Raw genomic sequence first — 14,591 nt, 5'->3', positions numbered from 1 at the left:
TCCCTGGGTGACTCAACAGTCAGTTAAGCATCTGACTCTTGATCTCAGCTCAGGACTTGACCTCAGGGTCATAAGTTCAAGCCCTGCACTGGACTCCATGCTGGGTCTGGAGCCTACTTAAAAAAAGAAAAGGGCAGAAGTCATTTCTCCAAAGAAGACATACAAATGGCCAACAGACATATGAAAAGATGCTCAACATTATTCATCATCAGGGAAATGCAAATTAAAACCACAGTGAGATATCACCTCACACTGGTCAGAATGACTAACATAAAAAACACAAGAAACAAGTTTGGTGAGGATGTGGAAAAAAAGGAACCCTTGTGCACTTGGTGGGAATGAGAACGGGTGCAGTCACTATGGAAAACAGTATGGAGGTTCCTCAAAAAATTAAAAATAGAATTACATATGATCCAGTAATTCCACTACTGAGTATTTACCCAAAGAATACAAAAACATTAATTTGAAAAAATATATGCACCCCTATGTTTATTGCATTATTCACAAGAGCCATATTATGGAAGCAGCCCTAGTGTCCATCCATAGATGAATGGATTAAGAAGATGTGGTATAGGGGCGCCTGGGTGGCTCAGTTGGTTAAGTGTCTGCCTTCGGCTCAGGTCATGGTCCTAGGGTCCTGGGATCAAGTCCCACATCAGGCTCCCTGCTCAGTGGGGAGCATGCTTCTCCCTCTGCCTCTACCTCCCTCTCTTTCTCCATCTCTTATGAATAAATAAAGAAAATTTTTAAAAAAGAAGATATGGTATATACATACAATGGAATGTTACTCGGCCATAAAAATTAGTGAAATCTTGCCATTTGCAACAACATAGATGGATCTAGAGAGTACAGTGCTAAGTGAAATCAATCAGAGAAAGACAAATACCATATGATTTCACTCATATGTAGAATTTAAGAAAGAAAACAAATGAACAAAGGAAAAAGGAGACGAAAAAAACCAAACAAACCAGACTCTTAATTATGGAGAACAAATTGATGGTTACCAGAGGGGAGGGTGGTAGGGAGACGGGTAAAATGGGTAAAACTGATGGAATGGGTAAAATGGGTAAATGGTGAAACACTTATGAGCACTGAGCAATGTAAAGAATTGTTGAATCACTATATTGTACACCTGAAACTAACACCGTATGTTAACTATACTGGAATTAAATTAAAATTTTTTTGAAAATGGGGCAAAGATTTGAACTAATTCTTCACCAAAGAAGCTATCTGGATGGCAAAAAAGTATATGAAAAAATACTCAAAATCATTAGTACACTGCAAGTCAAAATCATAATGGTATACCACTTTATACCCACTGAGATGGCTATAATAAAAAATACAGACAACAAGTGTTGATGAGGATGTGGAAACATTGGAACTCCAGTACACCACTGGAGGGAATGTAAATGGCACAGCTGCTGTGAAAAACAGTATGGTAGTTCCTCAAAAACTTAAACATAGAAATACCATATGATCCAGCAACTCTGCTCCTTGATATATGCCCAAGAGAACTGAAAACACGTTCACACAAAAACTTGTCCACAAACATTCATAGCAGCATTATTCACACCAGCCCACATGCAGAAATAACCCAAATATGTGAGTGATGAATGGATGAGCAAAGTGTTGCATATCCGTACAATGGGATATCATGCAGCTATGAAAAGGGACGAACAACAAGGATAAACCTTGAAAACATCACGCTAGGTGAATGAAGCCAGACACAGAATGCCACGTGTTGCATAACTTGATCCCATTTCTACGACTGTCCAGCACAGGCAAATCCACAGAGACAAAAAGTAGATTAGTTATCGTTGGAGGATGGGGGTAGAGGGAATCAGCAGATATAGGGTTTCTCTTGTGGGGTATCGTAATCAACTGCAGCTACCACAACAAAATACTATAGACTGGGTGGCTTAAGCACAGAAATTTAGGGACGCCTGGGGGCTCAGCTGGTTAAGCATCTATCTTCAGCTCAGGTCATGATCCCAGGAGTCCCGTGTTAGGCTCCCTGTTCCGCGGGGAGCATGCTTCTTCCTCTGCCTGCCACTCCTCCTGCTTGTGTTCTCCCCCTCTCTCTCTCTCTTTGATAAATAAATAAATAAATAAATAAATAAATAAATAAATAAATAAAATCTTCAAAAAAATATAATAAACAACAAATTTATTTTTCACATTTCTGGAGGCTGGGAGGTCTAAGGTCAAGGTGCTGGCAAAGTAGGTTTTATTTATTTATTTATTTATTTTAAAGATTGTATTTATTTATTTGACAGAGATAGAGACAGCCAGTGAGAGAGGGAACACAAGCAGGGGGAGTGGGAGAGGAAGAAGCAGGCTCATAGTGGAGGAGCCTGATGTGGGGCTCGATCCCATCACGCCGGGATCACGCCCTGAGCCGAAGGCAGACGATTAACCGCTGTGCCACCCAGGCGCCCCGCAAAGTAGGTTTTATTCTGAGGCTCTTCTCTCAGCTTGCAGAAGGCCTTTTTGCGTACTCACGTGGCCTTGGTGTGTGCGTGTAGAGAGAGAGCGAGATCTCTCCTCTTCTTCTCGTAAGTGCACTAATCCCATCATGAGGGCCCCACACTCATCACGCCATCTATCTCCAATTACCTCCCAAAGACCCCATCTCCAAACACCTTCAAATTGGGGAGCAGGAGTTCAACATGCATTTGGGGGACAATTCAGAGCAAGCAGAGACTGATGGAAATGTTCTGGAATGAGATGGTGGTGGTGGTTGTACAACTTTGTGAATATACTAAAAACCACTGGACTGTATACTTAAAACACACACACATATAGTAAGATACCACCACACATCTGCTAGAATGGCTAATGTTTAAAAATAAATAGGGGCACCTGGGTGGCTCAGTCGGTTAAGCGTCTGCCTTCAGCTCAGGTCATGATCCCAGGGTCCTGGGATCGAGCCCCACATCCGGCTCCCTGCTCAGCGGGAAGCCTGCTTCTTCCTCTCCCACGCCCCCTGCTTGTGTTCCCTCTCACGCTGTGTCTCTGTCTGTCAAATAAACAAAATCTTTTAAAATAAAAATAAAAATAAATAAATAAATAAAACAAAACACAAATGACCATATGAAGTGCTGCCAAGAATGTGGAGGAACCAGACCTCTCATATATCACTGATCAGAGTGTAAAACGGTGCAGCCACTCTGGAAAACAGTTTGGAAGTTTCTTACAAACTTAAACACACACATACCGCACGACCCAGGAATTTCACCCCGTGTTATTTGCCCAAGTGAAACAAAACCCTGTGTTTACAGAATAGCTGAAAAACCACTACACAAATGTTTTACAGTAGGATTGTTTGTAATCACCAAAACCTGGGAACAACCCAAAAAATTGTGGCACACCTATAAGCTAGATTGCTAGTTAGCCATTAAAAGGGGAAAAGGTATTGATACTACAACAGCACAGACGGCTCTCAAATGCCTTACGCTCTACAAAATAAGCCAGAGTCAAAAGACTTACATACCGCTCCATGCCATTTATGTAACGTCCGGGAAAGACGAAAGTGCAGGGACAAAGAACCAATCAGTGGTTGCCAGAGACGCATGGCGCCTTCTGCTCCTGACCCTTCGCTGTGTTCGCTGGGCCAATCAACTTTCTCTTCATTGGTGTGCCCTGCACTCCCCACCTCTACCCGAAACACCCCTCCCACAAGCGCCCTTAGGCTTAAGCTTCCTCATTCCGCTGAATCAGTTCTAGTCCTCCTCCATCTGCTTTCATTTTCCAGAATTGTGTTGACATTTCTTTTTTTTTTAAAGATTTTATTTATTTATTTGACAGAGGGGGAGAGAGAGAGCACAAGCAGGGAGAGTGGCAGGCAAGGGAGAGGCAGAAGCAGGCTTGACCCTGGGATCATGACCTGAGCAGAAGGCAGACGCTTAACCGACTGAGCCACCCAGGTGCCCTGTGTTGACATTTCTTAACTCCTGTCATCTTTTCTCTTCTCTTTAACCCTCTGGGCTTATGGTTTTTTTAGTTTTTACTGTTATTATAGTGGGGATTTGGGAGGGAACAGATAAATACCTATTCAACCTTTCATGTTAACTGACACAGCTCTTCTTTAATCAAGTCTACAACATAAATATAGTTTAGGAAATGGATACTATTTATATATACATATATATCATATATATTCACATATATGATATATAAATATATATCATATATATTCATATATATGTATATATAAATATATATCATATATATATATATAAAGTTTATCACTGGCCAACCTTGGAAAATATAGGTGTTTACCAGACATGATCCCAGTAAGTATATCCATGCAAGCCATCTGATTTTTGTCTCCCAGAGGGGACACACTTAAAAGGGTTGTCCAGTCTAATAGCGAGAATTTCCAACAGCTGCCTAGGCTATGGGCCAGAGTTCATGAGAGTCTGACAAACCAACGGTTTTACATGGGGCTGTGGGAACCGGGGCAGCCCCCGAACAGTGGTAAGCTGGTGAGTCAGCAAAGGAGTTGTAGGTCTGTGTATGTCTATGAGTAACACCCCAGCAGTCACACTGACAATCAGGACCCAGAAATGCCTTCTCATTACTTACGTCATAATCATCCCCTTACATAAATGCATAAAAATAGTGTTGAAAGAACACTGACTCCCATAGGAAACATTCCTGTTCTCTCTCATCATTTCTATGGCACTGTGATCGTCAGTCCCAAGTGATCTTTGAAAAGGCAGTAATACTCAGATCCTCCACATCAGGAAAAATCCAAGGTCTCAGGAAGCAGCTGGGCAGTTGTTTCCTCTTCTTTAGAGGCCACACAGCAAAACTGAAGAACACTAGGTAGTGGCTTTTCAAACGTTGGCTCATACAAATGTAAATTGCAGGTTGTAACATGCTCTACACACATCTTACTTTTAACAATTCTGTCACTGTTCATCTTTGCCAGCTCTCTCTCTCTCTCTCTCACACACACACACACACACACACACACACACACACACTAACACCTGGGCACCTTGTGCTATGTGAAACCCTGGGCCATGTAAACCAGAACTTTCTATTCTGTGTGTGAGGGCATACACCGTATTTTATCGATGGTATATGATTAGGTAGGGCTCCCTAAATGCCGCCCCTCCTTCAGGGGATCTGGGATGGAAACTGTGTTGAGGACGACAGATTTTCAGTGTATCAGGAGTTCCGTTTGGGGCAAGGACTCCCCAGCAGCTGGGGCCTCTCCTGCTCTCCCTGGGGCTGGAGTTCCTGGGACCCTTATTTCTGGGAGACCATGAAGGTCCGTCACTCTGCTGCTACAGACAAATTCATTTTCATCACAGGAAATGAGCTTGACAAAGTCATGGAGGGCAATGTCAGCCCCAGCATCAAGGGTGGAAGAGTACATGTCACTATTAAAGCTGCAGGAGACAACCTGGTCCTCAGCACAGTCCAGGATGCCCTTGAGGGGGCCCTCAGATGCCCACTTTACCATCTTCTTCTATGTTGTCCTATTTGGCAGCTTCCTCCAAATGGCAGGTCATGTCCATGACCAACACATTGTGGGTGAGGATATGGAAGGCCATGCCAGTGAGCTTCCCATTTCAGCTCAGGGATGACCTTGCCCACAGCCTTGGCAATACTGGTAGAAGCAGGGATGATGTTCTGGACAGCTCTTCAGCCATCACCACACAGCTTCTCAGAAGGGCCTTCTACAGTCTTCTTTTGGCCAGGGGGCCAAGCAGTTCTTGGTGCAAAAGGCATTGCTGACAATCTTGAGAAAGTTGTCATAATTCTTTCTCATGTTTCATGCCATCACAAGCAGAAGAAGCAAAGATGATGACCCTTTTGGCTCTACCCTTCAAGGGAGCAACAGCCTTCTTCAGGGTAGCGAAGATATCAGTGGATTCCACAATAAATTCAGCACCGACGTTACTCCGTTTGATGTTAGTGAGATCTCACTCCAGGAAGATGGAGATGGGCTTCCCATTCTCAGCCTGGACTGTGCCCTTGAACTTTCCATGGGTGGAATCATACTGGGCCATGGAGACCATGTATTGAGGTCAATGAAGGTGTTATTGATGGAGACAATATTCACTTTGCCAGAGTTAAAAGCAGCCTTGGTGACCAGGCACCCAACATAGCCAAAGCCATTTAGTTGGGCCTTCACCATCATGTCTCAGGGACACAGCTGTTGTCAAATAGGGAGGGGCAGAGAGCCAAAGGGAGCCAGGATTTTCTTGAACAGAAGTTGAAGGAAATCTTGTAAAGCAAAGAGGCAGACTGTTGATTGCTACTTTTAGGCACTACTGTCTTATTCTTGCTAGTGGAACACAGCTTTTGTTAAGTATGATCTGGCAACAGACTCAGGAAAGATGAGGGTGTCACCCAGCAGCATTGCCAGAGTCTCAAATAAAAATATAGGACGTCCAGTTAAAACTGAATTTCAGACAAACAAGCAAGGAGAAACCTTATTCACCCCACCCCCCGACTCTCCTCTGGGGATGAACTGTGATTGGTTAAGACAAGCGTGGTACTCCCGTTACCCCTTGCTAAAGATTGGTTTGGAGGTGGGCGTATCACACACTTCCGACCAACTGCATGTGGTCGAGAAATCTCCTGGGGGCTTCTGGGAAAGATTTTCCTCCCTGATTAAAAACAGGAGAGCCAGCACGCGAGCAAGTGAGAGAAAGCACAAGAGCAAGCAATGTGGAAGTCCTTCACACTTCATGCCTTCACTAATCTCACGTGAAGATATGTGCTGGCAACAGCAACAGTCATTTTGTCACCATAAAGGGAAAATCACAAGGAAGTCAGAGAGATTAAGCCAGAACTCTGTCATTGTTGAACTTCTGAATGAGGCAGCTCTGGAATTCTCTTCGCCAGACTTCTTGTTATGTGAAATAATGAATGTCCTCACTGTTTGAGCCTCTTTCAGTTGGGTACTCTGTTTATGCTGCTGGAAGCATTTTAAATGATTCAGCTGAAAGTATTTTGAGTCTCACTCAGTGGGTGTTAAATGGCTGTGTTTAATAGACCCAATCTCCTACCCAGATAAACAAAACTATTTCGTTATAACATCTCCTGGCCTCGTAATGTTGCATGGATCTTTCTCAAATTCTCACAAAAGAATCACAGAAACCCTCCCACAGACTTTGGAGTGGGCAGGAGACCATTTCTTGCTTCTTAGGATGGAATAATTATTAACAGTTCTCTGTATCCTCAATGTCACTGACCGCTTCAGAGATCTGAACTGGGTTCTTGGGGAGTGCTAGCCAGGCACGCAGGTTTTATGGGACCGGTGGATGCTGTTTCACAATTCCGGGTTTGAGATGGGCAACCTTTAGCCCAGAAGAAGTTGAAGTTGTTGACCCTGAGATATCATTAGCATCAGCAGCATCTGGGCTGTCACTGGTAATCCCAATGCAGATAATCCCCACTGTTCATTGGTTTTATTTCCAAACATGCTGAAGTGAATAAAATGTATCAACTGTTTACTGGCCACAATTTATATATGTGGCAAACATTTTTACTTTTTCAAATTTTGAATAGATTCTACATGCATATGGCATATACAGAATTCAGACCAGTAAGTCCCCCGTCCATCCTGGTCTCCTTTTTCCCTTCTCTAGAAGCAGTCATTGTTATCAGTGTCTCGTGTGTCCTTCCAGACTTTTGTCTACATGGACAAATATATAAATAGGTATAGCTCTTTTTAAGATACAAATGATAGACTATAATACGCATCAGTTATATCTTGGAGATTCTCCCACATCCTTATTTTTTAAACTACTTTACTCCGTTCAAGAGCTGCATTGTATTCTAATGCACGGATGTGCCACAACGTATTAGCTCTCTCCAATAAACAGACACTTCAATGGACATGTGTCATGTTTTCGGGTTGGCCAACTCCTTTGGAACATTTTTCGTGTTCGTGGAAATATTCACTCTCTAGTCTCCTTTGAAACTCCACCAACCAGCTGTACCCATGCCAATCTCCAAATCAGAAGTGGACCCCAGGAGGAAATGGACTTTTGGCAGGACACCTATTAGGCTGGCAAGGGTGCAGGGCAGCCCTATGGCCTTGGGGGCAGCGTGGGTTTCAAAGCGAGTTCCTGATGCAGAAGAGATATTAGTGGCGCTACTGTGAGTGACGGTTGCAACTGCAGTCAGGCTCTTGGTGGCAGTGCAGATTTAGCATCTCGTTTTTGGTGGCAGCAGAATTCTTCTGGGCCTTTTACACATCAGGTTATTTATACATGTGGTTTGTGGCTTTCATTCTTGAGGATTATCATCAAGCCTATTCTCTAGTCCTCACAACAATGTTCTTTGTAACAAACGACTTTCTGCTCATCAGCCAAAGTCGCTTCTGCTGCTTGCGACCAAGAGCCCAGTCCGAGACAAATGTTTTGTTTCCTTCGAATTTGTAATTTTATCCTCTAATTCATTATTTATATTATCCTTGCATATATGTCTTTGTACCTGTGCACAAGTGACTCTGTAGCATAAAGTCCTAAAAATGCAAGACACATCCGATAAAGGGGTATCATCCAAAATATACAAAGAACTCTCAAACCTCAACGAGACAATAATCCAATTAAAAAATGGGCCAAAGACCTTGCTAGACACCTCACCAAAGAAGATACATTAAATAAGCGTCTGGAAGGGTGCTCTACGACATAGAGCGTTCAGGAAATGCAAATTAAAACAATGAGGAAAATAATTTTTAATAAAATTCTGATTCTTTTCTGGAAGAGGAAATGTTCAATAACAGTCCCCAAAATCTGAAAAAGAATACCGCGTGGGAATTTGCCCTACAGTATATGAAAATATAAATATAAAAATATATAAAGCTATGTAAACATAATACAGATTTTGCAACCTACGATGAAGGGATAAAAATAGATCAGTGGAGTAAAGTGCAAAACATTCATGTATCTGCGCAAATGCAACGCTTATTTAGTTAGTTAATTTCGTTAGCGACAACACTTACAATCTATGAAGGAAGGGTGGCTTTTGCGACAAATCATGTGAGATAATTGGCTATCCACTGAAGAAAAAATAATATTAGATTGAACCTCCTGCCCCATCACATCAAATACGGCTGGTACAAATAATTAAACATTTAGAGGGAAAAAGTTAAAATATTTTAAACTATATTTTAAAATAATATTGGGCTGGAGAATGCCTGCCTAAACAAGACACAAAACCCAGAAGCCATAAAAAACTAAGAGATTTGTTTCCAAAATTTAAAACTTCTGTTAAAAGAAATACTATAACAGAAGTTATAAGAAAAGGGAAAGTGGAAAAAAAAAAGAAAAAAGGGAAACTGTGAGGGTAAATTACTGCATGGAATTAATATCCAGAATATAGACAGAATTCTGACAACGATTATTTAAATCAACAGAGGATATGATCAGGAAACTCACGGAAAAATCCAAACCAAAAAAGAAGGAGGTAGAGGAGCAAAAAAAGGAGGTGGAGAAGTGGGGGAGCAAGGAGAGGAGGAGAAGGAAACGGAAGAGAAAAAAAGAAAGAGAGAAAAAGGAAAGGTGCTCAAACAATAGTAATCAAGAAAAGTAAATTAAATTTTTTTTTGCCCATCAGATTGCTCAACATTTAAAAGATTGCTTGTCTGATTGCTCTGTAATGATCTAGTTGCAACATAATTCTGAAATGATTTATAATTTCCAGTTCTAATGGTTTAAAATTTCCAATGTTATGTTTGATACAGGTTCATTTAGAAGGATTTTTTTAACTTCCAGATGTATAGGGCTTTAAAAACATTTTAGTATTGGTAATACATGAGCTGTTCAACATCAAAATGTGTAAGAAAGTATAGAGAGATGAGAGAAAAGGTGCCCCCCACCTCTGTCTTCTTGTCATCCCATCCCCTTTCACAGGCAGGGAGACTCCCCTCTTCATCATTGTAAGTTTCTTCTGTACCCTTCCAGAGACACTTTGCGCGGGTACAAACAAGTATTACTGTGGTCTTTTCCACATCATTTTTACTACAGTTACATATATTATTCTGCATCTTGCTTTTCTTCTTAATAATGTTAGGAAAGACAGCTATGTCAGTGAATGGTATTAGTAGATTAAAATTTTTTACTGAAAAATGTACATAGAGCCTATAAGACATACTCGTAATGTTTGAAGTGAACCTTTATGATATTCCCATTCAGTGAAGAATTAGAATATGGCCGGAGTCTGCAAAGCCCGTCCCTGGTCACATTACCCACCCTCTTCACTTGAGGTCGTCTCTCTCCTGTCTTTAGGTTAATCATTTTCTTGCTTTTAAAAAAAAAATGGTCTTACCACCTTTGTATGGGTCCATTAACAATAAAGCATAGTTTTTTTTTTTCTGTTTTGAACTTTAACAAATGCAATCACAGTGTCTTCTTCCATTACTTGCTTTCTTTTAATCAGCACTTTACTTGTTGGTGTGCGTGGTCGCGGTCATTTTTGTCATTGCTTACATAGCATTCCTGTAAGGATGTAATACTCGTTTTTATGGACTTTGGGGTTGTCTCCAGGTTGGCGCTATTATGTTGCTAAGAAAGTTCTTGTTCCTCTTCTTGCTTAGGGTAACAGTTCCTCAAGTGTGGTCCATGAAACCCTAGGGATCTCTGGGACCTTATCAGGGAGTCGCTGAAGTTAAAACTTTTTTCTTTCATGCTAATACTAAAATGTAATTTGCCGTTTTCACTCTGGGACTACTGTTGGAATTACTAGGTGACTGTAGTCACCTTAGCACAAATCAAGTCGATTTGGAGACATTTTTTGCCAGTTTGGTTAAGTATGTAATTGTATGTTATTTTGGTTTTAATTGTCATCGGCCTGGTTACTAATAAAGCTGAATTCTTTTTGTCCTGTTTGTAGATCAGTCGGATTTCCTCATTTGTAAAATGTCAGTCCAAATCTTTGCCCCATTTTTGAGTTGTCTTTTTTATGTTGATCCTTAGTTCATGTCATATGTTCTTTGTCAGATATATGCGTTACAACTTGATTTTCCCTTTTTACTACATTGTCTTTTTCACTTTTAATGATGTCTTTCACTGAAAAGAAGTTTTTAACATGTCAAATTCATCACTTTTCCTTTGTTCTGAGCTTTTGTGTGACTGCTCGCTAGAATATCAAGTACAAAGGTGAAATGAAATTATAATAGCAGCTTTATCTCGTTCCTGATCTCTAAGCGAGAACTCTCGACACCTCAGCATCAATCCCCACCACTGTTTCCCTTTTTAAACAACTTTGATTAGAGTTAAAAGAATTAAATTATTTCACCTTTAATTTTGATTATAGTTATAAAAGCTTTGTTGTAGATTGCTTTCATATATACCCTTAATCAGGTTAGGGAAGTCCTTGTAGCGCTAGCTTTTCTCCTAAATTAATGTCGAACTTCATGAAACTCCGATTCTGCCTGTTGAGATGGTCGTGAGATTTTTGCTCTAATCTGTTAACGTTAGGGATCATATCATTTGAGTTTCTTTTTTTTTTTTTTAAGATTTTATTTATTTATTCGACAGAGACAGACAGCCAGCGAGAGAGGGAACACAAGCAGGGGGAGTGGGAGAGGAAGAAGCAGGCTCCCAGCGGAGGAGCCTGATGTGGGGCTCGATCTCAGGACGCCGGGATCACGCCCTGAGCCGAAGGCAGACGCTTAACTGCTGTGCCACCCAGGCGCCCCTTATCATTTGAGTTTCTATTGTTAAAACAACCTCTCGTTTCTGAGATAAACTCAATGATGATGATATATTGTCTTTTGTATATACATTGCCGAATTCAGTTCACTAATATTTTGTGATTTTGCAGCTGCGTTCATAATATTGATCTATACTTTTCCTTTCTTCTTATGCCATCTCTGTCTGGTTTTGGTATTGGATTGATGCTATGATAAAAGACATTTAAAATTTCATGCTTCAAGTATTGCTGGAAAACAGAAAACACATTCAAGAAGTTTCCCTCTTTGGGACGCCTGGGTGGCACAGCGGTTAAGCGTCTGCCTTCGGCTCAGGGCGTGATCCCGGCGTTATGGGATCGAGCCCCACATCGGGCTCCTCCACTGGGAGCCTGCTTCTTCCTCTCCCACTCCCCCTGCTTGTGTTCCCTCTCTCGCTGGCTGTCTGTCAAATAAATAAATAAAATCTTAAAAAAAAAAAAAAGAAGTTTCCCTCTTCATCTATACTCTGGAATCGTTTACTTAAATTTAGAATTATTTATTCCTTCAAAGATTAGAATGCAACAGTGAAGCCATGTGGGCCTGGGGATTTCCTCATGATTAGTTTTATTTAATATTGTTCCTATTTCTTTAATGGAAATAGGACTGTTCAGATATCCTATTGTTTCTGGAGTCTGTTTTAGTGATATTTTTCTAGTAATTTGTCCAGTTTTATCTAAAATTTCAAATTTGTTGGCCTAAAGTAGTTCATAGTCTGATTACCATGTTAATATCTAGATATCTGTAATTATGTACCCGTGTTATTTCTGGAATTATTTGTATCTTCTCTTTTCTCTTGACAATTTTTGCCAGTTGGTTTTATTATTCTTTCAAAGTTCCAAATTTGGACTTACAGCAAATCCACAGGAGAGCTGATTTGATCTTCCAGAGATTTTATTCGCTGCTCTGCTTGGCTGTAATCCAACTCTCCTTGCACTGGCCTGGCCCCTGTGCGGGTGTCCATCACCCTGCTTAGGCTGACACCACACCCCATACTGCCTCACCCTACTTGGGCTCCCATCTAACCAGAGGTCTTTCTTCCATACAGATACTCTCGCTCCACTCAGGTTCTAACAGCCCAGGCTGGGCTGCTCCCATGTGCAAATCCCTCTTCACTCTGAGTTCTGATTCTCCAGGTGGGACACATACAGACACACATACACACTGGCTCTGACAACCCCCCATCAGGCCACCTTCCATGTGGTTGCCCTCCTCCCCTGCTCTGACTCTGACGTCTGAGTTAGGCTACTCCCATGGATGGTCTCCCTCATTTCATTTGGGCTCTGATAGGCACACCAGATGTCCCCAGCTCCAGTGCTACCTTGCACTGCTCCACCTAACGGCTTTAGGACTGAATAATACAGGGAAAGGGAAGAGGAAGAGATCAGAAAATATTAACTATACCCAGAGGTATTTTTTCATGAAATGTTTTAGTAACATAATGCAATGTATGGGTGTACTGGATCATAACATGAGTATCCTTCACCGTGGGTCAAAGGTTTGAAAGCCACTGACCTAGAAAGGTTTTGGAATGATAGTATAGTAGCTCCCCATTTAGTGTGTGATAGTTTTCTGGACTACTGTCTCAAGATTCCCTGCCACCTGTGTGAACACCCCATCCAAACTGGCTCTTCCCTGGCAAGAGATACAATTTTGGTGGGCTACTGGGAGTCACAGACCTGGGTTCTAGTTCTGCCCCTCAACTTCTCACTAGCCAATCTGGTTACCTTATACATTAAAAATGCAGATGATATGTGACATACCTCCCTCCCAAGGCATAATATCAGGTAGTAGATGAAAAGTGCTTCAAGAACTACAGAAAATATGATCACAACTCATATCTGATGAATGTTTAAGTCCTTTACATGCAATGTAACTGAATCTTTAAACAACTCTGTGAAATTCATTTAATAGATGAGGAAACTAAAGCTTAAGGAGATTAAACGGAGGGAAGGGTATTTGAATCCAGGTCTGTGCATTCAACTTCCCCCTCATAATCATTAAGCGTTTTGCTTAGTTGACAGAAAGAGCACACAAGCAGGGGGAATGGCAGGCAAAGGGAAAAGCAGGATCCCCACTGAGTAGAGAGCCTCATGACCTGAGCTGAAGGGATGAAGCAGTACTTTGAAAGATTTTAAATAATCTCTACACCCAACGGGGGGCTCAAACACAACCCCAAGATCAAGAGTTGCCTGCTCTTCTGACTGAGCCAGCCAGGCGCCCCATAAGTGGTACTTTCATCATACGTAAGTTTACTTTGTTAGAAGCAGAACATCTTTGTTCCGTTACGGAGTTTTATATGGATACGGAGAACCAAATTTATTTACCATTTCCTCTTAAACATCGTAATTCTTGAGAGCTTTGAATCCTGCGGACTTTCATCTTTTCTATGCAAATATAGCTGACAGGCAAGGATTTGAGACTGAATGAGGCCACTGTGAAATGGTGGTGGTACCTCTACAGCGTCCTGCGGTGGCAGTCATTTCCTTAGATGCAAAATGGTGGCCAAGTTTAAGGCCCTGGCATGTAGGTGATGGATAAATATGTTGAATAATGAACAAATGGGAGCCTGGTTAGGTCTAGAACTCTGGCAGCTTGGTGGGGTGGGGTAGTTAGCCAAGAGCAATGCCCCCCAGCCCCCAGGTTGAAGGCCTACAAGAGGGCAGACCTCAAGGCAGAGTCCACTTGGCATTTTCTGAAACTGTCCACAGATCTGCCTGGGATCAGGTCTCTGCTGAGGGGCCTGGAAAACCTGTTAGAGCTCCTTCTGAGCAGCCGGATGAGGCCAGGGCAGGGCCCAGGGGTGGGTGGGTGTGAGCATAGTGTTCTTCACTAGGGTCCAGCTCAAATGTTCTATTTTTAAAGCCAATAACAGCATTCTTCCTCCAGC

The 14,591-nt window shown here is 41.8% G+C and overlaps 1 protein-coding gene across 1 annotated transcript in view; it reads right to left on the bottom strand.

Annotated features, from left to right (window-relative positions):
• PRR30 (proline rich 30) overlaps positions 1-3,598 on the bottom strand; it is a 41,906-nt gene extending 38,308 nt beyond the window's left edge. Inside the window, exon 1 of the mRNA XM_026520683.4 lies at positions 3,494-3,598. The gene's annotated coding sequence lies outside the window, so the exon portion shown is untranslated. The remainder of the gene's footprint in view (positions 1-3,493) is intronic.
• Between the last annotated feature and the right edge of the window lie 10,993 nt (positions 3,599-14,591).

This window comes from Ursus arctos, unplaced genomic scaffold (assembly GCF_023065955.2).
Source record: "Ursus arctos isolate Adak ecotype North America unplaced genomic scaffold, UrsArc2.0 scaffold_8, whole genome shotgun sequence".
In the NCBI taxonomy this organism is placed as follows: Eukaryota; Metazoa; Chordata; class Mammalia; order Carnivora; family Ursidae; genus Ursus; species Ursus arctos.
Note: the sequence above shows the minus strand (reverse complement) of the source record. Positions and strands in the feature narration are given on the sequence as shown.